The sequence below is a fragment of the Numida meleagris genome, chromosome Z, assembly GCF_002078875.1.
Source record: "Numida meleagris isolate 19003 breed g44 Domestic line chromosome Z, NumMel1.0, whole genome shotgun sequence".
NCBI classification, from domain to species: Eukaryota; Metazoa; Chordata; class Aves; order Galliformes; family Numididae; genus Numida; species Numida meleagris.
This window is the reverse complement of record NC_034438.1, coordinates 40,296,339-40,323,234: the sequence shown is the minus strand read 5'-3', so window position 1 is coordinate 40,323,234 and position 26,896 is coordinate 40,296,339. Positions and strand designations below refer to the sequence as shown.

The 26,896-nt window shown below is 40.7% G+C and overlaps 1 long non-coding RNA gene and 1 other non-coding gene across 3 annotated transcripts in view; one reads left to right on the top strand and one right to left on the bottom strand.

The window, feature by feature from the left end:
• The window catches only part of LOC110390162, a 38,532-nt gene that overhangs the window by 5,637 nt on the left and 5,999 nt on the right, over positions 1-26,896 (top strand). The gene's annotated exons all lie outside the window — the stretch shown is intronic.
• TRNAG-CCC lies at positions 24,250-24,320 on the bottom strand. The gene has a single exon. It is a non-coding gene; the product is annotated as a tRNA-Gly (tRNA).

Below are 26,896 nucleotides of genomic sequence, written 5' to 3'. Positions count from 1 at the left end.
TTGAGATGGCTGAGGTACTAAATGAGTGTTTTTGCTTTGGTTTTCACTGGCAGCCAGGATTCTCATATTACTCACCTCCCTGAAGCTCACATACCTGAGCCTCTAGGTGGGAACTGGGGGAGTAAATCCCTCCACTCTGTAAGGGCAGAACAAGTCTGAGACTGCCTCATGAGACTGAACGCATACAAGTCTATGGGGCCAGATGACATGCACGCCAGGGTCCTGAAGGAGCTAGATGATGTGCTTGCTGAGCCGCTCTCCATCATATTTAAAAAGTCGTGGCTGTTGGGTGAAGTACCATGGGACTGGAAAAAAGGAAATGTCATTTCCATTTACAAGAAAGGGAAGAAGGAGGACTCTGGGCACTGCAGGCTGGTGAGCCTTACCTCTGTGCCTGGGAGCCTCATGGAACAGATCCTCCTAGAAGACATGTGAAGGCACATGAGAGATTAGGAAGTGATCTAAGACAGCCAGCATGACTTTACCAAGGGAAGGCCATTAGTGGACAAAGGGAAGGTGACTGATGTCATCTACCTGGACTTGGGCAAGGCCTTTGACATGGTCCCCACAACATCCTTCTCTCTAAACTGGTGAGCACTGGATTTGAGGGATGGACTATTCAGGAGATAAGGAATTGTTTGGAAGGCCATAGACAGAGGGTTATGGTGATTGGAACTATGGCCAGGCGGAGGCTGGTGACAGGCGATATCCCCTAGGTGTCTGTCTTGGGACTGGTGCTCTTCAACATCTTCATCAGTGACATTTATGAATGGCTTGAGTGCACCCTCAGCAAGTTTGCTGATGACACCAATCTGAGTGGTGCAGTTGATATGTTAGAAGGAAGGGATGCCATCCAGAGGGACCTCAACAATCTTGAAAGGTGGGCCCATGTGAACCTAATGAGGTTCAACATAGCAAAGTGCAAGGTTTTGCACTTGAGTTGGAATAATCCCAGATATGTATACAGGCTGGGAGAAGATGTCCTTGAGAGTAGCCCTGCAGAGAAGGACCTGGGGGTCCTGGTGGATGAAACACTGAACATGAACCAGCAGTGTGCTCTTCCAGCTCAGAAAGCCAATGGTATCCTGGGCTCCATCAGAAGAGGGGTGGCCAGCAGGGTCAGGAAGGTGATTGTCCCTCTCTACTCTGCCCTCATGAGGCCCCATCTGTAGTAATGCGTCCAGGTCTGGGGCTCCCAATAGCCCCCAGGTGGATAGATGATGGTAAAACAGTGGATGTGGTCTATCTTGATTTTAGTAAAGCTTTTGACACACTCTCCTACAGCACCCTCGCAGTGAAACTGAGGAAGTGTGGTCTGGACAATTGGGTAGTGAGGTGGACTGTGAACTGGCTAACGAAAGAAGCCAGAGAGTTGTGGTCAATGGACAGAGTCTAGTTGGAGGCCTGTATCTTATGCAGTCCCTCAAGGGCTGGTACTGGGGCCAGTACTGTTCAATATATTCATCAACGACTTGGATGAGGGAATAGAGTGCACTGGCAGCAAATTTGCTGATGACACAAAACTGGAAGGAGTGGCTGATACACCAGGAGGCTGTGCTGCCATCCAGCTAGACCTAGGCAGGTTGGAGAGTTGGGTGGGGAGAAATTTGATGAAATGTAACAGGGACAAGTGTAGAGTCTTGCGTCTGGGCAAGAACAACCCCAGGTACTAGTATAGGTTGGGGACTGACCTCTTGGAGAGCAGCACAGGGGAAAGCGATGTGGCGGTCCTGGTGGACAGTTGGCTGAATATGAGCCAGCACTGTGCCCTTGTGGCCAAGAAGGCCAATGGCATCCTGGGGTGTATTAGAAAGGGTGAGGTTCGTAGGCCGAGAGAGGTTCTCCTCCCCCTCTACTCTGCCCTGGTGAGACGGCATGTGGAGTATTGTGTCCAGTTCTAGGCCCCTCAGTTCGAGAAGGACCAGAGAGAGAGAGAGTCCAGTGCAGAGCCACAAAGGTGATTAAGGGAGTGGAGCATCTCCCTTATGAGGAAAGCATGAGGGAGCTGGATGTCTTTTGCTTGGAGGAAACTGGGGGGTGACCTCATTAATGTTCATAAATATGTAAAGGGTGAGTGTCAGAAGGATGAAGCCAGGCTCTTCTCAGTGACATTCAGTGATAGAACAAGGGGCAATTGGTGCAAGCTGGAACATATGAGGTTCCACACAAATATGAGAAAAAACTTCTTCACAGTGAGGGTAACAGAACACTGGAACAGGCTGCCCAGAGAGGCTGTGGGGTCTCCTTCTCCGGAGACATTCAAAACCCACCTGGATGTGTTCCTGTGTGACGTAATCTAGGTGTTCCTGCTCTGGTGCATTAAGATATTAAGATCTTAAGATATTGCACTTTGGAGTAAAAATGCTATGGTTTCTCTTTCAAGGTCCCTTCCAATCCCTTCTTATCCAGGAAGCTACAGGCCAGTCAGCCTCACCTCCGTCCCTGGAAAGGTGCTGGAACAGCTTGGTCTGGATGCCATCTCCAGGCAATTGGAAGAGAAGAAGGTTATCAGGAGTAGTCAGCATGGGTTCACCAGGGGGATGTCATACTCAGCCAACCCGGTAGCCTTTTATGATGTCATCACTGGCTGGGTGGATATGGGGAGAGCAGTGGATGTAGTCTACCTTGACTTCAGCAAGGCATTTGGTGCTGTCTCCCACAGTGTCCTTATAACGAAGCTGAGGAAGTGTGGGATAGGTGACTGGATGTTGAGGTGGGTTGAGAACTGGCTGACTGGCAGAGATCAGAGGGTTGCGATCGGTGGTGCAGAGTTCAGCTGGAGGCCTGTATCTAGTGGTGCTCCCCAGGGGTCAGTGCTGGGTCTGGCCTTGTTCAACATCTTCATCAATGACCTTGATGAGGGGATAGTGTCCACTTTAAGCAAGTTTGCTGATGATACAAAGCTGGGAGGAATGACTGACACACCAGAAGGCTGTGCTGCCATTCAGCAAGACCTGGACAGGGTGGGGAGTTGGGCAGAGAGGAACCAGATGAGGTTTAACAAAAGTGGGTGTAGCGGCTTGCACGCAGGAAGGAACAACCGCATGTACCAGTACAGCTTTGGGGACAACCTGCTGGAGGGGAGCTCTGCAGAGAGAGACCTTGGTGGACAACTTGTTGGCCACGAGCAAGCAGTATGCCATGGTGGTCAAGAAGGCCAGTGGCATCCTGGGGTGCATTAAAAGGAGTGTGTCCAGCAGGTTGAGGGAGTTGATCCTCCCCCTCTACTCTGCCCTGGTGAGGTCTCACATGGAGTACTGTGTTGAGTTCTGGGCTCCCCAGTACAAAAAAGACAGGGATCTAGTGGAGAGAATCCAGCAGATGGCCACAGATATGATGAAGGGCCTGGAGCATCTCCCATATGAGGAAAGGCTGGGTGCCCTGAGTCTGTTCAGCCTTGAGAAAAGAAGACTGAGAGGGGATCTGGTCAACATCTATAAATACCTAAGGTATGGGTGGCAAAGGGACAAGGCCAGTCTATTTTCGGTGGTGCGTGGTGGTAGAACAAGGGAAAATGGCTTCAAAGTGAAGCATAGGAAGTTCTGCACAGATGTATGTAAGAACTTCACCGTAAGGGTGATGGAGCACTGGAACAGGCTGCCTAGGGGAGTTCTGGAGTCTCCTTCTCTGGAGATGTTCAAGACCCACCTGGACACCCACCTGTACAACCTGGTCTAGGGAGCCTGCTTTGGCAGGAGTGTTGGACTTGGTGATCTCTAGAGGGTCCTTACAGTCCCTACAACTCTGTGATTCTGTGGTTCTGCAAATCCCTGACATTCTGTGATTCTGTGAATACAGGAAAGATGTGGAGCTGTTGGAGAGGGTCCAGAGGAGGGCCACAGTGATGATCAGAGGTCTGGAGCTTCTCCTCTATGAAGACAGGATGAGGGAACTGGACTTGTTCAGCCTGGAGAAAAGAAGGCTGTGAGGAGACCTCATTGCAGCCTTCCAGTATTTAAAAGTGGATTATAAACAGGAGAGGAATCAACTTTTTATGAGGGTGGACAGTGATTGTACAAGGGGGAATGGTATTAAGCTCAGGGAGGGAAGGTTTAGATTGGATATCAGGGAGAAGTTCTTTACAGAGAGAGTGGTGAGGTGCTGGAACAGGCTGCCCAGAGGGGCTGTGGATGCCACATCCCTGGAGGTGTTCCAGACCAGGTTGGATGGGGCCCTGGACAACCTGGTCTAGTACCAGATCTGGAGGTTGGTGGCCCTGCCTGTGGCAGGGTGTTGGAACTTGATGATCTCTGGGGTCCCTTCCAACCCAGGCCATTCTATGATTCTATGAGAGCATTGTCCAAACACTTCTTTAACTCCAGCAGCTTGGGGCCATGATCACTGCATGGAAGAGCCCGTTCCTGTGTCTGACCGCCATCTAGATGAAGAACCTTTACCTAATAACCAATTTGACACTCCCCTGACACAGACCCATGCCATTCTCTGAATTGTGGCCACGCCTTGGACCCTATCCATTTTCATGACAGTGGACACAAGTGGACACTATTTGTTTTCAGGCTGTTCTCTGATTGGAGTGCAAATCTTGTATTCAAGCCATTCTCAGAAAGCTGACCATGCCTGTGGCCCATGCCGTTGTTTGTTCAGTGACCATGCATGTACTCCATGTGACTGGGTAAAGAATGGTCATGATGAGGGGATTGAGTGCAACCTCAGTAAGTTTGCAGACAACACCAAGTTGGGAGGGAGTGTTGATCTGCCAGAGGGTAGAAAGGCACTACAGAGGGACCTGGATAGACTGCATCGATGGGCCAAGGCAAACTGTATGAGTTTCAACAGGGCCAACTGTTGGGTCCCGCACTTTGGTCATGACAACCCCAGGCAACCCTGCAGGCCTGGGGAGGAGTGGCTGGAAAGCTGCCTGATGAAAAGAGACCTTGATGTGCTGATGGACAGTTGGCTGAATATGAGCCAGCAGTGTGCTCAGGTGGGCAAGAAGGCCAATGGCATCCTGGCTTGGATCAGGAATGGTGTGGTGAGCAGGACTAGGGAAGTAACCCTGCCCCTGTACTTGGCATTGGTGAGGCCCCACCTCGAGTACTGTGTTCGGTTTTGGGCACCTCAGTACAGAAAGGACATGGAGGTGCTGGAGCAGGTCCAAAGAAGGGCAACAAGGCTGGTGAAGGGCTTGGAGAAGATGCCCTACGAGCTGAGACTAAAGGAACTGGGGCTGTTTAGTCTGGGGAAGAGGAGGCTGAGGGGAGACCTTATTGCTCTTTTCAAATACCTGAAAGGTGATTGCAGTGAGAGCGGATTTGGTCTCTTCTCACTGGTGACAGGTGACAGGACAAGGGGAAATGGCCTCAAGTTGTGCCAGGGGAGGTTTAGGTTGGATATCAGGAGAAACTTCTTTACAGAAAGAGCTGTTAAGCACTGGAACAGGCTCCCCAGCGAGGTGGTTGAGTCACCATCCCTGAATGTGTTTAAAAACTGTTTGGATGTGGTGTTCAGGGACATGATTTAGTGGTGGGTTGTTAGAGTTAGGGTAGTATGGTTAGGTTGTGGTTGGACTTGATGATCTTGAAGGTCTTTTCCAACCTGAGCAATTCTATGATTCTATGATTCTATGATTGTATGGTGGCCATGTGTATGCCTCCTGTTGCTGGGTGAATGGTTCCTGTGCTTCATTTCATTCTCTGGATGATAGCCATTTCTATGCCTCTTGTCATTCTCTGACAAGTTCTTTGAAGGAATGCCTGATCACTACACCCTTTTTGGGACACCCCTCTTCTGTGCCCCTTGGAATTCTCTGCAGGATCTACCTGCTTGGGCTCTTCCTTGTCATTCACTAGGGAACACGAATGACTTGGTTCCATGCCATTCCCTTGATGGTGGGCAAATCTCTGTGCCCTGTCTGCCCTCTGGGCAAAGCCTCTGGGCATACAGCACATGTATGCCTTCCCAGCAGGCTTGTCTTGTTGTTCTCCGGAGGATCCATCTCCATGGGCTTCTCACTATCCTCCAACCCAAACCTATTCCCCTCTTGGGATGGAGCCCAAGTGTATTAAATTGATTAAGGTTTGTCAGTCATGTAATCTATTCAGATTGAAAATCTGTTTTGTATTTTCTTCTTTTTGGAACCATAATTTAAGTTAATGAATGTAAGTACTGTGAATACTTTGCGTTGTTGTCAAATGCTATAGTGGCTTTTGGCCTATACTAAGGTATTAAGATGATGTGCTGAAAGTAAAATAACACAGGTAGTGAGAAATGGCAGTGTCTGGATCTTTTGTAAATTAGGTTTACTGTTGCTACTCTGATCACAGTTACATATGCAGTACCTGATACATACATGTTATCCTATGGACAAACAAGAAAATTGTTTTAGTTTTTCTTTAGAATCAACTTGATATTTGAAATAAAGGGCAGTGAATAAATATGAATAACTGTTAATAGGATCTTAGCATAGTTTTGAGACAGTGAAATCCTGAGCTGTAGGTGTTTAAAAATGGAAAAAGGGAGGATATTTAAACAGCTGCAGCGAGCGAGTTACACAATGTTTCCCATTAGCAGAAAATCCTTTAGAACACTTTTGAATGAGGCTGATGTATGTTGAAGATTTATGCAACAGTAAGGATACAAAAAGCATAGAAATGTAACAGCTATTACCCTGTAGCCCTTCTGTTTAGAAGAAGAATGCAGGTAAGTTGCTCTGAAAGTAATGCCTCCAAATTCTTTCTTTGAAAATGACAGTAGATACAAAGAACACAATAACACTATTTGAGAGAGCAAATTCTCAGCTACAAAACAGTATTTTTCATTGTAGTCACCACCATTAGCTACGTGTTTTTGCCAGGAATGAACAAGAGTTAATGCCATGCTGTGAAACAACCTGCACAGCAGAGGTGACACACTGTCACTGTCAAAACACCTGAAATGTACTATCCACCACCTCACTGTGCTCACATACTCTGGTTGGTCTCCATAAACATTCAACAAATGTTGATGAGTATCAATGGGTGCCACTTTTTCCTCATCGAGGAATTCAGTGACAAACCTTTGCTTCATATGCACTTCCAGGTCAGATACCTGCCCCTTAGCCCTCTGCCACAGAGCAACAGTGTGTAATGGAATATTGGTGGGAAGGTTCAACCTCTACTGCCATCACACCAACATCCGCCCCGATATTGTGGGTCAATATAATAAAATAGGAGACATTCTTTTTGGAGCAGCCCTTGTAGATTGGTTTACATTCTAGAACCATTTACTTTTGCATTCTCTTATGCACTGAGCCTAGCCATACGCAATCATTCCTTCATTTATCTTTTTTTCTTCTCCTTGCTATTCCTTGGGTATACCTCTATATACTAGCAGCCAATTCAAAGAATATTTTAGTTATGCGTATGAGGATTTCCTTCTGTTGGATCATCAGCAAAAACAACATTTTAAAATAGAGAAGACTGAGTGGTAATTAAAGTGACCTTTATAAGTGTCTTGCCACACCCATAGCTTTGGGCCAGGGCTGTGTGAAAGTTTACCCTGAATCAGTGCTTCATTATGAGGTTGCTATGGGCACTGGTATACAATGGTGCTGCAAACACAAGCAAGGACTAAACATTCTAGGGTGGTAACAGTCAAAACTAACCTTTGCTGTAGCAGAACATTAACATCTGAGCAGACACTAGAAATCTTTTGCTTACTTATTTACACATAATCTTGAAGCAACTCACATTTTCTTTCTGCTCAGATTTTTGCCTGGGTGATGCCCTATGCATTTATCATGTCAGCTGGGAGTCAGTCAGTGTAGTGTGCTTAAAAACAGTGAGCAGTTCTAAATAAAGATTCACAGCTGGAAAGAAATTAAGTAAAACCCTGGGAGATAAGATCCTTTCAAGACCAACATTAAAAAAAGATTTCCAAACAAAGCAGGGCCTTGCTTAGATGAAAATCTTTTACAGAGGAAGACCATATTCAGGAGGTAAATTAGAATATAAATTTGGAATATATTCATGAGCATGACTTGGGAAAAGTGTTTTAAGGTCATGAGTTAACTTGAATGATTTTGTTGTTCTTCTTGTGTTAGCCCAGATACAAAGAACCTTGCTGAACAGGCTCAAACTGTGCAGAACTTATTAACTGACATCAAAGACATTGCTTATTTGGAAGTAGCTGAAGTTGACATGAGCTACCTGAGCAATATGATCGTTTTCTGGGAAGTAAACAGAGCATGACTGAGGTTGAGCTGTTCTTTTTGCAAAGCCTAACATACATCCTAGAGGAAATGGCTAATGTATCTTCAACTTTTGGCAAGCAGAAGGTAGTCTGACTTTTAACATAACATTTTGAAGCAAACATAGAACTTTAACAAACACCATGAAGTAATTTTTTCCTCATGCAGCCAGAGAGTAACACTATAAAGACAGTGATAGAAAGATTTTTATTTTTTGAGCAAGAAAACTGGCAGTTTTGCTCCAATGGCCTTGTTCAGAGCTTTCGGAACATCTCACGCTAAGAAACAAAAGTGCATCACTGAAATAAGTGACTTTATCATAGATTTTCCTTCTCAGAGAAATAACCTGAGAAAAGCCCAAGGGATATCAAAATTTTTGGTAGCAGTTAATCATCTTTCAGAATAACCAGTACTCATCATAATCACAATTTTAAATTCTTTAAATATTTCTGCAATAGTCTCAAATATGCCTTGTTCTAAAAATGCGTGTTTTGAAAAGCAATTTTTTTTCTTAATGTTTTTATGCACTCACATAATGAACAGAATTAGAAGAGTCTTCATCTCTAAATACACTAGAATTCTACCTCCTGTTTGGTGTACAGAGGGTAACGTAGTGCCATGATTACTAAACAGTTCAGGAGCTAGAGTGAATATAGTCACATCAGCATGGCTCTACCTTGTGAAATTTAGGCTGATTGGCAGTTTGTTAACATGGATACAACATTGTGCTGATGCAGTTATACAGCTATTCCAAACTTAAGCTAATATTGTTGCATGGTATTGCTTTATTTTGGTTCATTAATAGCAAAATCAGCTGTTTCCCTAGTATGGTATTGCATTCCCTGGTGTAGATGTGCTCACAATAACTGCAGTAGGGACAATTCCTGAAAAATTTCCATAAGCACTAAGATGAGCCTGGAAACTCAGGGAACCTTGAGGTGAAAAGATTGTTTTTTGCTGCAGCAGTTTTTCAATCCTGCATTAAATAGACTTGCGCTAAGCAGGTCGAGATAATAAGTTAGTCATATTCATTGGCACTAATCTTTACAGGAAAAGAGAGTTTTTAGAAAATGATGACATAATGGAGGTAGCTTAAGAGGAGTTTAGGGTTTCTTTACTTCATAGAATTACAGAGTGGCTGAGGTATGTGGGCCTCTGTAGACTGTCTAACCAGTGTTCCTGCTTAAAGCAGTCAGCTAAGAGTAGCTTGCTCAGGGCATTTTCCAGTTGGGTTGACCTTCTTTGTTGTCAGGGCCCAGTGCTGATTTGTGTTCAACTTGTCCTCGGGACTCCCAGGTTTTTTTCTGCCCAGCTGTTTCCCATCTGGTTGGCTCACAGCTTGTTCTTGTTATTTCTTCCCAGGCTTTTGCCTTCCTGTTTTGCTGCTTCATGAAGCTCCTGTCAGTCTGTTTCTCCAGCCTCCTGAGGTCCTTCTGGATGGCAGTGCAGCCATCTTGTATTTGAGTCACTCCTCCTAGTTTTGTTATCACCCGCAAACTTGGTGAGGGTTTGTTCATCTGGGTCATTAATGAGGATACTAAATGATATTATCCCCAGTATCAACCCCCCAGTACACTTCTATGCGACAAGTAGCCAGCTGCTCAGCTTTGTGCTGCTGTTCCATAAACCTTTGAGACTGGCATTTTGGGCTGTTCTCAGTCTACCTTAAAGCCCACTTGTCTAGTCCGTACTTCATGAATTTGTCCATGCAGTTTTTCCTTTATGACAGTTAATTTTCATCTCAAATTAAACAGAAGGGTAAAAGTAAGTGGAGTATTGATACAGGCCTACAGAAGGTGCAACAAAGGACAGAGATTCAATAGTTAACTTGTTTTCCCTTGTAAATTGTAGACTATTTTATTATTTCCTCTCACTTGTTTAATACGTCAACAGGCAGGTGAGAACTGCTCTTGTTTTTCAGCCACTTTCTCTCAGGTAGATCTTCTAACTTATTTCAGTGGATGCCATAACCTTATCTTTCTTTGCTGTCCTGTACAGCTCCATCAGAATATGCTGTTTCCCAGTTTTGTGTTTGTGTATCAGGAAGTCCATGGCAAAACTCACACTGGAATCCAGAATATTTCCTACAATCAAAATTGATTAGATTTCAGATTTCACAGGTTTTCCATATTTATGCCTTTATTTTGATGACAATTGTAGCACCACAAGACAATCTACCTGTAAGCTCTTATTATAATACTTTCTCAACAATTCAAGGTTTTTGAAAACTAGTTATCTTCTGTTGTATGAACTACGTAACCAGATCTTTTTGGATGGAAGTCTCAGATCTGATGATTTTGAAAGTCAATGACTGTTTTAATATATAATCTTCAGTACTTAATGACCAAGTCTGTGTACAAATGATCTGAGTTACTTTCAAATACAGAACAGATGCATTGAAATGTTTTGCATTACATACAATATTAATACTTTACCATCTCTATCTGGAAATGGAGTCACAGCACTTTTTTTTGTTGCTAATATGATTCAACCCATCTTTTAAACGGATTTATAGCTGATTATACATATTTTTTTTCCCTTTCCTGGTTTCATTATCATCTACTTCCCTCTTTTAAGATTAATCAACTTCTTCTTGTTATTTCTAGTTGTTGGTTATAAGTTCAATTCATTGTTTAGGTGAAGAAGACCAGAACTGAGGAGTTCTGCCAAATGCAACACTTGCTAGAATTTCTAATTTTGATTTATACTTTTTCTCTAATAACTCGTCTCCCCAGTAATCTTTATTATGACCTAATTAGTCCTTTTGAATTACAATTATTTGTAATTGTTTGTTGAGACTATCTTCTGTCTTCCTATATTGAATACAAATGTGTCACAATACCTGTATTTAGGTATTGTATTAGTATTGTATTGTATTAGGTATTTGTATTAGTATTCTGTGTCTCTAGTTTTGGCGTATCAGAAATTCTTTGATTTTAAATTGAGTGAAATTAAAAATTGAGAACCTAGACTAGATTAAAGCAATTTACAGATGCAGTTAGATGAGAAAATAAACAAGGCATAGATCTTGGAATTACAGGCCAACAGTTAATTCAGAACAACTGATACTCACTAATGACTGGGTATTTCTTTACCTAACTCACCACAATTCCTGTGCCATGCAAGATGAGCATTTGAATGCCAAGTATAGCTGAATTGAGATGAATTCTATTTTGACTTGAATGTTCTGATTTTCATTCTCAACAGCAGGGAGGAACTGTTGGTGTCTTCAAAAATTGCTTTTCTATTCACTGTAAACCAGTTATGATGCTTTTAAAACAAAGCAAGGTACTCAGTATACTGTTGTTCTTTAGCTTGGTGAGTATCCGAAAAGTTTGGGTGTATTAACATCACTATTACATCTAGTATAAACAAATTATTTGACTTTTCATAGCAAGAAGTTGAGCATCAGTGTGGAATAAATATGGAGAGACAAAAAGAATCAATAATAATTTATAAAGGTTGCTGCCAAATGACACGGTGCTGTGGCGTATTTTTTTCTTCAAGGGATACCATATGACAATTAAGATGTTACAAAGCATTTCATGAATTAAGGACATACAGGAAATGTATATGATTAAGTATTCTTGTTTGTTTGAAAAGCATTCACCCTTGCTTATGAAGTTCATCTTTAGTTCATGTTGTATTTTAATGACTGATTTACTAGTAGAAAGGCATTCTGTACATATCTGTTCTGGACCTAATTCTCTGCATGGAGTCTTTCGATAAATTATTTTTATACTATTATGTTATCCAAACAATGTAATACAAGTAAGTTTGTACCTCTTCGTGTATCCTGGTAGCATGATATTTTTTTTGCCCAGGGAGGCAGATTCAGATTCCAGATTGCCATTACTTGAATGATGAGTGGCTGATCAGTTTATGGCTCTGTTATTCTCAGTATTTCTCTCTAACATTGCCATGATACAACACAGCAGCTTATCAATTAAAGCAGTTCTTTCCATATTACCGAGTTTCTTAAGGTAATAAAAGTTTTCAGGAGGCAAAAGATTTATTCTTTCAGAAATGTAATATAGTTTACGTGATAATTGTGTTTCAGGTTTTTAAAAATATGCTGCTTTTCTGCTACAAACATATTTCAGAAGTAATGCAATATTCATAAAGATCTGTTTTTTTTTTTTTTTTTTTAATGTAAATGTTTAATGTTTAAAAACCTACCATGTATATTATGTGATGAGAATTGCGGTTTCCTTGTGCTCTTTTGTTTTCCTTTCTTGTTGCCTCACATCTCAGTGGTTAAATTTAAGCAGTTTGTTGTAGATATGTTCATTTTTATTCTGTATATTTTTCTTTGAATCAGCATGGCTAAGTCCTCCAAATTAGTGATAGATTTAGGTTTACTGTGAAGTAGGTTTAGATAGATAGGTTTACTGTGCAGTAAACCACTTGATTGTAATTATAAATACTACTATCCTACTTTCAATCAATTACCATTACTCCTATTTTATAGAAACTGAAAAAGTCTCTCAAATGAACATCCCTTAGCAATAGACAGATGACAGGAAAGAGCTGTTGGTTTAGGAAAGCTTTGTTTTACTGAACTGAAATACTGACATTTACATGTTTTTGTTTCTTAAGTTAAGCTTTCCACTAGAGCAGCCTTCTCCCTTACTTGCATCTTCTATATACAAATATAATTGAGTCTGGTCCTGATTTGTAACATTATAAATGTATGCAGATTCATGGTAACACAACAATTTTAAAACCATTAAAACCCTCATTTGAGGAAGATTCGAACAATGTAGATTCAAGGAGTGGGGCTGATAAGTCTTTCTCACTTATGCAAGTGGAATTGCATGGAAGAAGCTGTAATAAATCTTCAGTTTGAAAACCCAATACTCCTTCAGCAAATGCTACCACTGTGAGTGAAATGCTTTAGGATAGAAATGTCTGCTCTGTGATCTGTCAATGTGCTCAATTAACTGTACATCCTGAAAGAAAGTGTGTGTAAGACTGTGTCAGTGCAATAAAACGTACTCTTCTGAGTTCCAGTGAGCCACAGTTCTGTATTTATTCTTGTGAACTATTTTAAACAGCATGGGTATTTGCATATTATAGTATTGTGGCTTCAGTATATAACTTGTATTTGCGGCTGATTGTACTAACAAAGTGAGAGACAGGATCAATGTTTCTTTTAAACTTATAGTTTTGATTATATAAATATGTTTGAGAAATTGTGGCTGCATTGTTTTCCACACGTCCAGCCATGTGTCAAAGAATACATACCTCTGTTAAAGTTCCACTATCGTGACAAGTATGCAGTACAATTAGAAAAATAAAAATCCCTACATCCTGGAGCTAAAGTAGGTGAGATAAATAGTGAACAAAGTCCTTTTGTGGACTTTACATAATACTTTATGCCCCACTTCACTAGAATGATTGCATTTCACAGTGGGTTAGAACTTAGTTTCACTTTGCTCTTCTTGATCGCTGGTTATTTATATAAGAACTACATTCTGAAAAATGAAATCCACCAATTTCTGTCTGGTTCTCTGTAACATTCAAAATATTTTGGGATAATTTGCAAAGCCTTCACCTTGTTTTTATTTTATGGAAAACCAGAACTAAAAATACAGCTTGTTTTAGAGAAATATTTGCAGAAGTATGTCAATCTATATATGGCATTGCACTGTGGAAGGAAGCCTTAAGTTTGGACCAGGAGATGGACTCCGGAATGATCTAAGTGTGCTGCTGTAGACAGAAAGGAACAGACAACAGCTTTTAGCACAATAAAACAGTTTATTCCCTCACCTTATTCAGACTGGGTATTATACGTGTACGTCTATGCTTCCAATCTGCACAACAAAGGAAGGACTGATGTGAATTGTTATTATCTCTAGGATCACATGTCTATACCATACATTTACCAGCGATAAGATTTATCTCATTGTTGATCCTAGGTAAACATGGTATGTCTATACCTAACATGATGCAAGACAGATTACTGTTTAGAGGATGCATGTACAAGGGACCTTTCCACTGCATTAGATTGGTAAAATATGTTAAATCAGAGTCACTTGGTAATGCCATACTGTAATTGCAGATGGTAAATACTCACCCCCTCCATATATCCATTTCTAACATACAAAATGGGAAGGACACCAAATATCACATATCTTATGCATGAAGGACAGTTTATGGTGTGGTGGAGTGGTGGGAAACAGGTAGCACATACAACGAGGCATCAAAAAGCTGAGGTAAAGCAAATGACCCTAAATTAAACAGTCATGTTAAGCAGAGAAATTTATACTGAAAAAGACAGAAGGTGGTACTGTAAATAACTTTAAGCTAAGGCACATGAATTGGATTTCCACAAACGCACACTTCTGACATGTTATTGGAAATTCCATTACTGCAACAACACTTACAGCTGTATGAACACTTTTCCAAAAGAACTGGAATACAATTTGTCTTTAACTTTTGTTTCTTGTATGCAAACTATATTGTTATAAAATTATTCATATTTTATACATAGAATTACTCGATTCTGTGCTTTTTTATCAGTATGTACTGATGATTCAAGAGCTCTTTGATTTTGACCTATTGCAGATAAACAAAATGTTTTAACACAGAATGCATTTCATTTCAAAACACTCACTGGCTCGGATTAGTGCTAGCAAATTTAAGCCTTTTATTTTGGCCTTTCTTTTGTGTGTGGGGAAAATTATAGTAATTTCATGAGACGTAACCACCAGAGGGAGCCCATTTCACCTCATATTTTACATACAGTCAGCAGGTGATCGTTTTTGAGTTAAATATGCACATATCTCTTCAGTAATTAAGGGTGTTCAGCTTCCTGTTCATTAGCATCTAATGAAGTTATAAGATGCAACATATTTCTGAATGATACCTAATACCTTACACTTAGGAGGGTTGAAACAGATGAGATTCTTATTTGAATAAAAACAGAACCAAAGAAGCTCCTGAAAATTAATCAACTCAGTTGGTTTTTACTGAATCCAGTAGAAGTTTTCCTGTCAAGTTTAAAGAGATTAGAATTTCTTTCTGAGCCTTTTAATGACAACATGCATGAAAATTAATTTCTGATGATTTTTATTCAAGGACTGACATAGAGAATGGAGTAATTGCTCTTTGAAAAGGGCTTCAAGAGCTTCTGGAACTTACATGGTCACTCCATGAAGTGTGACATTTAATATCTGCTAAAAGGATACTGATGGTGAAAGTGAGCTGACTCTCCTAGGAAATTCTCGGACACAGATTCATCCACTTTATGGCGATGTATGTACAGAGAACTATATCATCTGCAGACAGAATAAAACTGTATTTGAAATACAAAAGAATAACAGTAATATATATTTGATGAGTAGTATGAGGCTGCATACAAGAGTTAAATAAAATTTAAAAAATACCACCAGGTTAATCTTTATTTGCAAATATTCTACCTTTAATGCGGTTGGTTTCTTCTAGTGCATAATATTGTAAATAACAGGATGATATTCTTGCCTTGTGGACTCTTGAACTATTGCAAAACAACAAAACAAACACTTTTATATCAGGACAGTTTTTAGAAAATGCCTGAGCTATCATAGTGAATAGAGAAAACAAAATGAAAACACCATCTAGAAAACATGGGCTTCCTGTTCACAGGATAGGCTTGATTTGCAGTCTATCCTGTCATTTTGCAGTGGAATATGCATAGGCATCAGCTATCATAGATTTGCTTCCACTTTACTAAGTCAGTGTTGCACATGGGTATTTGAAGGTATGCAAGTATTTTCAGTATAAGAGATGCCATGGCATGAATGGGGTTAGGCACGTGTTTAGCTCTGTAAGCTTTATCTATTCATTTCTCTCATTTTATTAGTTGAAGGAGAACGTTCTTCCTCACCTGGGAAGAATCCTAGTATCCTAGCTGAGGATGTTGAATAAACTAGAGCTTTCCCTTTCTTCAGAAATGTTAGTAGCTCCCTGCTCTTTTTTAGGGTTTCATTCAGAAGAAATTTTTAACTTGTCAGGAACTTCTGCCATCACACCCAGCTAGACCATAGATACCTGAGCTGCAAAAAGTCATTGACCTTTTCTCTTGGTAATCTTAACATCTGTCATATCATGTTGTTGTCATAGCTACCAAATAGCTTTGATCACCCACAGATTACAGAAACTCCTTGCAGGTGAGGAAATTGATACAGTGCTTATCTCTGTATTAGCATGTCAAAATTTTTCAGTTGAAAAAAGTATAAATGAAATCAATCTATTTTGATGGCTTCATGTTACTAGCAGAAAGCATTTTAGTAACTGCATCAAAAAATTAAATGAGTGTATAATATAAAATTGGAGGGGGGGGTTTAGATCAATAATGACTTCCGAGGAACAATCTCAGAACTAGAAGATGTCACAGAGAGTTTGGTATTTGAAATGTTTATTAAAAGGAACAGTCTAGTGCACTTTATGAATATTTATTAACCTGATAATCACATATTGCTAGGGAGGATGTAATTTTTATCAATAGCTAAAAGAAATTGTATGAATAGTTTCAAGAAGTTATTCTACAAAAGCAATAATAAGAGGAAGATTAAGGAAAATTGATGTTATATGAGGTGGGCAGGGAAAGATATTGACAGATAATTTGGGAGAAATATTTACATCAATTTTGATATAACATAAGTAGAATCATCTGGATAAAATCATTGATCAGAGACAAATGGGAAAGTGCACAGCGTCTTACAAGGAAGAAACAGGTCAGAATATACTTGGACAACTTAGGTATTTGTGACTGATTGGGCCTTCTCTGGTTCTCCTGAGCTACTGCTCCCAGAGAGCAGGCTGATGAAGTTGTGCTTTGTCATTGTGGTGGAGAAAGTACAGAAGACTGGAAAAATCCTGAAGTAGTGCTCATCTTTGAAAGGAAGAAAAAGAAGGAAGCCAGCAATTTTAACATGATAACTTTAGCTTCTATTCCTGGAGAAGTTTTCAGATGAGCAATCAAAATTTACTATTAGCCTGAAGCAAGGGAAAAAAAAAGGGTTAGTATCTACCCTTTTCCAATCAATCAAATCTCTTTTTGTTGCATGCTAACAGGCCTTGCAGAGGGACTAAGAACATTAGATGCCAAACAGGCATAGTTTAGATTTCTCACTGATGATCTGCATGATAATGCAGACAGTTTGCCCTTTACTTCTTGCAGATGATGACAAACAGAGAAGCTGTGCCAGGGCTTTGGCAGCAAGGATTATATAATTAATTTAAGTATTTATCAGCAATGTCATGCTGCTGCAAAAATGGCAAAGAGTACAGAGATAGTTTTGACATCGTGACTCTCGAAATCTCAGAGCTGCTAGTAAATATCGTTGTGATGGAAGATATATCACAAAACTGGACAAAAAATAGTGTTACGGGCTGATACTTTATATGCAAATATAGGAATATACACTTGTGTTTACACAGGTATATGATACATATACACAGATAAATTATTTAATATGCTCTATGTAACACACCAGAAATAGGTAGTCTTTCCTGGGCACCAGGTGAACGAAGTGAACAAATTCTTCAGCAGTAAATATAAAACATCAAGTAAAAGCAAGTATCTTGACAAAATAAGTTGGAAGTCTTATGAATTAACTAGTCTTTTTCAGAACCATACCCATGGCTGAATGGTCCCTAATGAGTACATCGTGTTGTACAGTATTTTTAAGACATAAAGAATTACTAGGAATAATTGAGTTAATTTCTGCAGAAATCCATCTTCTGTGCAATTACCATTTCATTATATGCACTTTTCTGTAAGTTTCAAAACAGTGAATGGAAAATAATCTGTTCTGCTAAAGTAGTTACGGGAGATATTTTCTAGCATTTAATAGTTCTGTATTTAATAGTAATATTAACACTTGATTTTGCTGTTTGAGAAATGTTGTTTTACGAAACTTGGACTACATATTCATTCAGGTTTTTTGCCCGTTTAATATAATATTTTGGACTAAGTGCACCTTCCATTGCTGGTAACAAAGCAGCTGTCTTCTGTGGCAGAATTTTTCTTATTTTTCTTGTAATTTGTAGACTTTGACTTTCAGTTAGAGTTTATACATGGTCCTCTTGCCAATGTTCTAAAGCAAATATGAAGAATCTGGTTGCACATCTGTTTAGTGGCTAGTTCTTTCATGTGCAGCAGAAACTGTGATGCAGCTGTCGCACCTTTTGAACTGACATCAGACTTGAGCTTCTTGGATCCCTTCTTTTGAACCCTGCTCTTCAAATGTCTTTATCCTCTTGCATCTCATTTTCTTAGAGGGCAGTAGTAAGAAGGGTAAACAAGAATATAAATGGAAAAATAAGGAAAGTACTGAACAGTAACACTGTAGTTCATTTCTTTAGCCTCAACCTTCAGTGGCAAAAGCTACCAAAAGAAAAGAAGGTCTATAGCTAAACCTACCCAGTATACGACACAAGATGCTGTAAGGCAGGAATTTTCAGTAAAGGCACTGAAATTGTGATATGGGAATTTCTGAGTCTGTCACAGACTTCTTGTGTTATTTGAATGAAAATTCTCAAGGAGAAATGAAGACTTAAGAATTCCCATATGCATTTCTTCATTTCAGAAAAATAAAACTTCATTTTTATTTACTACTTGAGACTGATAATGATAATTTTGCTCTCAGAGGCTGGTGAAAAAGTATGTTCATTATCTGTCAAGTTCTCTAATAACATCACCATAGAAAATGATACAAATATTTTGGTATAGATGTGTAGAAGAAAAATTTTGTCTAAAAAAACTATGAGAGATGCTCCAAAAATAATGCCTCCTATTTTGTTATGTTATCCCACAATGTCAGAGGTGGATGTTGGTGGTACAGCAGTAGAGGCTGAATCTTCCCACCAGTATTCCATTACATTTTATTGCTGTGTGACAGATGGCAGCAGAGGGACTGTCTGACTAAATGGTGTCTGACATGGAAGTGCATATGAAGCAATGGTGTGTCACTGAATTCTTCCATATGGAAAATTTTTACTCACTGACATTCACTGACTCTTACTGAACGATTCTGGAGACCAATCAGTGGATGTGAGTGCAGTGAGGCAGTGGGTAGTGCATTTCAGCAATGGTGACATTGACAGTGGTCACCTCCACTGGCACATTACAGCTGTGGCGTGCAAGCTTTTGTTCATCACTGGTGAAAATGCATAGCTAATGGTGGTGAACATGTTGAAAAATATTGTTTTGTAGCTGAGAATGTGCTTTATTAAATAGTGTTATTGTGCTCTTTGTATCTATTATAGTTTCCATGGAAATAATTACAAGGCATTACCTTTGGAGTGACCCACATTTAAATCGTTTTAGATCTTTTTATTATAGCTATCATGTTAAATGTGAAAGCAAGAGGAAGACGATGCCTAAAATATTTAACTGGAGACCAATGAATCAATTCAATGGAAACAATTCAATTCCAGTATCCAATGATTTGGAGAGGGCATAAGTGAACAATTAATCAATAACTGACTTTACAGTTAGACTAAATGTAATGGAAATCTGTTACAGCATTTGCTTTTGTAGGGAAATAACAATAGACATGTTATTGATTAGTATAGTGAGAGTTTCCTGCCAGAATAAAAGTTTTTTCTTCTCATTGAAAATTCACGTTCATGTCCTGACTTATAAACAATTTGTGGCACAGTGGTAAAGTACTTGGCATTTACAATTGCTTTTGTGCTGCAGGAGTGAATCTACTCCAGAACTGGATAGAGATAAATCAGTTTCCAAGGGGACAGAATGTCAAGTATAAAAAAACCACAGGGGACATTTGAAGTGGAGGGGTGGCCACATAATACCTGGAAGCAGTTCTCACGCTCTGGCATTCAGTGGGTTGTAATGAAGTGAAAAAAATAAAGGGCTTATAAAGGACTTCAGATTGCTTTGTAACAAGCAATTAGGGAGAGCCATCCTATGTGATTATCAGCTGCAAACCTGCATTCTTTTCAGAAGGTACAGCAGAACTGAGGTCCCAAAGGCTTCATGACACAGTAGTTTGGACAGGGGGTTTAACAATCCGAACAGGACTCAAACTCAGGCTACACCTAACTTAAAAAACATTTTAAATATACACTGATTGTGTGTAAGACTGAATTTGGGGAGGGCTGCCACACTGAGAGCTAACTACACTTAAAATAGCAGTGAACTAACAGAGTAATTGCTTAGCATTTTTAGCCTTCTGCTAGTGACTGATAACTCTTGGGTATCAAATGATACCAGCGAGCATGTTAGACAGTTTAGTGTCTGTAAATAACTACCTGTAGCTACTATAATACCTACGTTCTTTGAAAACAGGAATTCCTAAGGGTCATGAAAGGCACGTAAAAAAAATATTTAAAAAATTAAAATTTATTTATTCATGTAATAAAAGAATAGAATCATAGAATAACCCAAGTCAGAAGTGACCTGTAAGAATCCAGCCTCTGGCTCCACACAGGACCACCCAAAATCCTACCTGGAGCGGTGTCCAAACGCTCCTCGAACTCGGGCAGCTTTGCACTGCAACCACTGCCCTGGGCAGCCTGTTCCAGGCCCGCCGCCCTCTGGTACAGACCATTTCCCTAACCCCACCTGCCCCTCCCCTGACACAGCTCCATGCCGCTCCCTCGGGCCCTGTCGCCGTCATCAGAGAGCAGAGCTCAGCGCTGCCCCACCGCTCCCTGTGAGGAGCTGCAGCCGCCATGAGGCCTCCCCTCAGCCTGCCCTCCTCTGGGCTGCACAGACCCAGGAACCTCAGCCGCTCCTCACACACCTTGCCCTCAGACCCTTCACCCTCTTTGTAGCCCTCTCTAATAATTTCGTCATCCTCTTACACTGTGGTGCCTGTGTTCAGTCATTTCAAAACAAAAATGTAAATTGTCATGGTTTTATGATTTTCGGTTATTGGTACTCCACATCATAACATCATGTAGTGGATGTACCTGGTTCTCAGAAGAGAAGGACTACTACATTCCCCACGGCACTTTGCTCCTCTGTTACCATTTTCCAGCCGGAGGGAAAAGATAAAATCTCGCAATATAAAAACTTGCAGATCACAAGACCTCGTCCCTTTTCCGCCGTCTCTCGTCTTGGCAGCACCTCGCTCTCCAGCCGTCTTATCGTCGGTAGTAGAGTAAGGCCTACCTTGATTTTGGGACATTCTCTCTCTCTGTATTGGATTTATCAGCTTAAATTGTAATTATATTGTATTATAGTGTGTTGTTTTGCATTCCGATATCTTATTTAGTAAATTAGTTTGTTTCTCCTCAGATTGTTGCCGCTGTTCTTTGCTCTCAGGGCCATCTCCTAACCCTTCTTTTCCTTTCCCCTTTTCCCGGGGCATGGGCCTGTGGGTCCCCCGTCCCCTTCATCACGGAACTGGGCCGAACGCCCGTAAACCGTTGACATAAATGTATTTCAAAAGGAGGAAAAAAAGTAAATATCTTTTGAAGCTTCATAACTGTAAATGGTGTTAAAGATATAAACTTTATCAGCTGCAATTAACCACATCAATAAACAGCTAAAGTTTTGCTAATGTGGACCCTATTTATGCCTACAAAAGTATTTATTTTATTTTGTCCTTTATAAAAACACATACCTATAAACAAGCAGAGAAATAACCATTATTTTTTGCTTTTCAATCTTGAAGGTGTTTCTGCTAATGAATTCCAGACTACAGATATCCTAGGGGAAGAAGATGGTGAAAGGAAACTGCCATTCAAACTATGCCCTTGTGCAGTGGTATTATGCAGCTGCTGATGATAACACAGTTATTTTGGCCTAATGTTATTAAGTTTTATGATCGCTGATGAGCTATTATAATAAAAAGGAAAATATAAAGTGTGTTTACCTTGGAAAGTGGGTATTAATTTAACTTCCAAGGAAAAGTTTTCCTAACTGTTCCCTTAATGGAGGTGTAGTTGCTGCAACACTGCGCTTGCTTAGCAGAATTTTAAAGAGGTATTCTCTTCAGAACAAGAACTAATGATAACCTACCTCTTTTGATGGTAGACTTGTGTCTAGCTTACAGCATAAATCATCACAGCTAGCTGGAGGTCTGTTATTCTGCAATTCAGATTCACATGGCTGTGCCTGAACTTTTAAATGTAAATCGAGTCCTGAGACTACCAGTAAGTGATGAGATCTGTGTTTTGAGATGAGAGATAAATCATCAAAAATTTAATTTTTCTGCTATCTTCTCTCTCTCATAGCCCATCTACAACCCTTACTACATGCACTTTCCTGTGAGAAAATTCTGTGCTGTAGCAGTGCTAAGAAAACTGGAAGAGCAGAACTGAACATATGAATGACTTATTGCCTAGCTTTATACAGTTTAAATTGGTTGATATGCTGTGTAACAACCTTAATATGAACTTAACTGGATTTCCTATTTGGGAGTGTTTTACAAATATTAGATTTGAATGATTAGCTAGATAGTAAAATCAAATTCTGTGGAAAGTATGAGTCTAAGAGCTGTTTTAGTGTATTTGGGAAAAAGTAATAAGATACATGAGAATGAGAGAAAATAAGCTAATATTTTGCGAAAATTTGGTGTTTACATGCTTTTTATAATACACAAGTCTAGGAACAGAACCATACAACCTAAAAGTCATAGAATAGCTTAAGTTGAAAGGGACCTCAGAATTGTCTAGTTCCAGCTCTCCTGCCATGGGCAGGGTTGCCAACCGGTATATCAAGCACTAGATCAGGCTGCCCAGGGTCCCATCCAACCTAGTCTTGAACACTTCCTGGTATGAGACATCCACAGCTTCTCTGAGCAGCCCGCTCCAGTGCCTCACCACTATCTCAGTGGAGAAGTTCCCCCTCACATCTAATCAAAATCTCCCCTCTTTTAGTTTAAAACTGTTCCCTCATATCCTGTCACTATTTACCTGTGTATGAAGTCGATTTCCCTCCTGTTTGTAAACTCCCTTTAAATGCTGGAAGGCCACAATGAGGTCACCTCAGAGCATTCCATTTTCCAGGTTGAACAAATTGAGTTCCCCCAGCCTGTCTTTGCAGAAGAGGTGTTCCAGTCCTCTGACAGTCTTTGTGGTTTTCCTCTGAACTTGCATCAAAAGCACCACTTTTTTCTTGAGCTGGGGGCCCCAGACCTGGACACGTTACTCCAGATGGGACCTCATGAGGGCAGAGTAGAGAGGGAGAACCAGCTCCCTTGCTCTGCCTGCCACCGCTCTTTTGATGCAGCCCAGGATACAGCTGACCTTCTGTGATGCAAGCGCATGCTACTGGCTCATGTCCAGTGTTTTGTCAGTGAGGACCCTGAAGTCCTCTGCAGCGCTGCTCTCAATGAATTCTTCTCCCAGACTGCACTCATATCTGGGATTATCCCTTCAAACCCATGTCTCTCTGCTTTAGAGATAATAATGCGGTGTGGGACCATGTCAAAGGCCTTGCAGATGTCCAGGCTGATGACAGCAGTTGCCCTTACTTTCCCCACCAGTGCCATTGCTCCATCATAGAAGGCTATCAGATTAGTCTGGCATGATCTGCCCATGGTGAAGCTGTGCTGGCTGTCTTGGATTACCTTGCTTATCCTTCATGTACCTTAACATGTCTTCTAGGGGGATCTGTTCCATGGTCTTTGCAGGCTCAGAGGTGAGGCTCAACAGCCTGTAGTTCCCTGGGTCTTCCATTCTCCCTTTCCTACAAATGAGAATGATATTTCCTTTTTTCCAGCCACCAAGGACTTCATCTGGCTGCCATGACTTTTCAGGTATGATGGATATGATGGAGTTACTTCAGGATCATAGGATTCATATCAATGGGCCCTGTATACTTGCATTCAGTTTCATAACATGATCTCAGAGTTGCTCTGCTCTTAGAGCCAGGGGCATTTTGCTCCACCAGCCCTGACTTAGAGGTTCAAGGTTGTGAGATTTAGGGATGCAAAAGACACAAGAAGCCTGGCTGTGAGTGAAGACTGAGGCAAAGAACTTGTTGAATAACTCAGTCTCCTCCATTTATGTTGTAGCCAATAAACCCCAAGCACATCTCACACCCTTGGAAGGACCGTGGTAAATGTGTGATATTGAAGAGGAGTAACACTTGAGTGTGCACCAGCCGGGAATCGAACCCAGGTCGCAAGAATGGGAATCTTGCATGATACCACTACACCACTGGTGCAAGTGATTTACATTCATATTGCTAATTAAAATGTGAAAATTTTTTTTACACTAAGTATTTTGGCCATTAATTATAAGAAAGCATATGCCACCCTGTGATAAAAGGAATTTTTGGCTATGTGAGACCTAAGCAAAAAAATGCCTGATTCTTTAAAACAGCTGGTTTGGTGGTGTCTTTTATATTTGAAAAGCAGTTGTGTATGGAGCTTGGATATCTAATATTTCTCAGAGGAAACATGTAGTTCCTGAAACTTCCCCTTTCCAAAAATCTGTTGAAATGTTTGTGATAATGTCAGCTTTCTTCAGTTAAACAAATTGGCAGAAGTTGAGCACTCTGAATCTATTTTCATTTGCTTGAAACATATTGTTTACCTGAAGTTTGAGGCTATATGTCATTTACTGGTAAGGCTGACACTCTTCATCTGTTGTAGTAATATAAGTTAATGGAAACTACTACTACTTTTACTGCTCTTTTCAGGGAAGTTCATATTTTTTTCAACATTCAAGAATTTTGCTGTATGGTGCATTCATTCAAATAAATGAAGATAACCAGAAGAAAGAAAAGCAATAGTAGTCAGCTGTGCTAACTTCATAGTAGGCCTTTAAAATTCTGCGTGAAGAGAATGTACTCTCAGCAGGTTTGTTGATGACACCAAGCTGAGTGATGCAGCTGATACAAAAAAGGAAGGGACGTCATCTGGAGGGACCTGTACAGGCTTGAAAAGTGGACCCATAAAAACCTAATGAAGTTAAACAAGGCCAAGTGCAAGGTGTTGCACTTGGGATGGGGCAATCCCAATTATGTATACAGACTCAGAGAAGAACTCTTTGAGAGCAACCCTGCTGAGAAGGAAGTCTGGGTTATGGTGGATGAAAAGCTGGACATGAGCCAGAAGTGTTCGCTTGCAGCCCAAAAGGCCAACTTTATCCTGGGCTGCATCAAAGGAAGGGTGGCAGGCAGGGCAAGGGAGGTGATTGTCTTCTCTGCCCTTGTGAGGCCCATCTGGGACCCCCAGCACAAGAAACGTGAAACTGTTGGAGCAGGTCCAGAGGGGGGCCACAAAGATGATCAAAGGGCTGGAGCACCTCTCCTACAAAAACAGACTTAAGGAGCTTGACTTGTTCAACCTTGGGAAGAGAAGGCTCTGGGGTAACATCATTGTGGCCTTGCTGTACTTGAAGGGAGTTTATAAGCAGGAGGAGGACTGACTTTGTACACAGGTAAGTAGTGATAGAACAAGGGAGAAATTCAGAGAGGGAAGTTTAGTTTAGATGTTAGGAGGAAATTCTATGAGGATGGAAAGGCACTGGCACAGGCTGCCCAGATAAGCTGTGGATGCCTTGAACATCCCTGGAGATATTCAAGGCCAGGCTGGATGAGGCCCTGGGCAGCCTGGTCTAGTAGGTGGCAACCCTGCCCACAGCAGGGAGATGGAGCTGGATGATTTGTAAGGTCCCTTCCAACTCAAATCATTATATGAGTCTATGAGTCTGTAATGGAAACAAAGTATTGTTTATCTAGTTGATTTTGTTTAGTGAGAAGATCTCTGAAGATGCTGAAGTGTTTTCTGCTAGTTTAGCATCTGTCTATATTTTTTATATAAAATGGCATAAAATTATCTTTATATGATTAATCGCTGACCCTTAATCCAACCATCCTATTCCATATCATGCAGCAAAATGAACTATTATAAATGAATGCATGTCAAAGCATAGGTCGGGATTCTGCTCCTTACTCTGGTGCTACTCTACTGAATTGGAATTGCACATGATGAGCAAAATCCTTGGCTAGTGCAAAGGGAACTCAGTACAGTACTAACTGGTGTTACTGGAGTGTTCAACTCTCCAGACCATCCCTAAGGATTTCATCTGATTTGGTCTGAACTATTTTAATAATAAGACCTTGTCACTCGCATAATGACAGCAATATCTTCTATGGCAATTTTGAAACAATTTTTAGTCAGTGTTCTCTTTTTCAAGGTTCAGTATCTAAAATTTGTTATTAACAGAACTGCTTTGAGAAGTGATTTTCCTGATTCTGGTAGCTAGTGAACACAGTCTGCCATACATTTTACAGTGCAAACTGGATTTCTAAAAAAAGAGAAAAATATTCATTGATTTAGGACAGGGCAGATGTGGATAGAGCTCCTACAGTAGGGGCCCTGAAGGCAACTTAGAAGGAAAAGGGTCAATCCATAGCAGTGACCAAAAGCACAGGACTTCTCTGCCGCTGTGATGCTCCAGATCTGTGTGACCCTTTCATGGTTTGCACAAGAAATTCTTCACAATGATTTGCAGCATGTCTTGTAGGCATACCTGTACTGGCTTTTAACTAGTTTGGCTAAGCGCTGGGATCACTATAGAGAGAAATGCTGTGCAGTCATTAGCAGTTCTGGCCCAAGTTATGTTCAGTTGTGGTGCAGCTTTGCACTTGTGTGAGTTCAGTGCTAACTCAGGAATGGCTTTCAAGCTGTGATCATGGTGGTGACTGTGTACACATTCTGAGTACTTGACTATCAAGTGTTGGCTCCTTTTCCTATATGTCTGTTGCCACATGACAGGCTGAAAGCAGGTGGT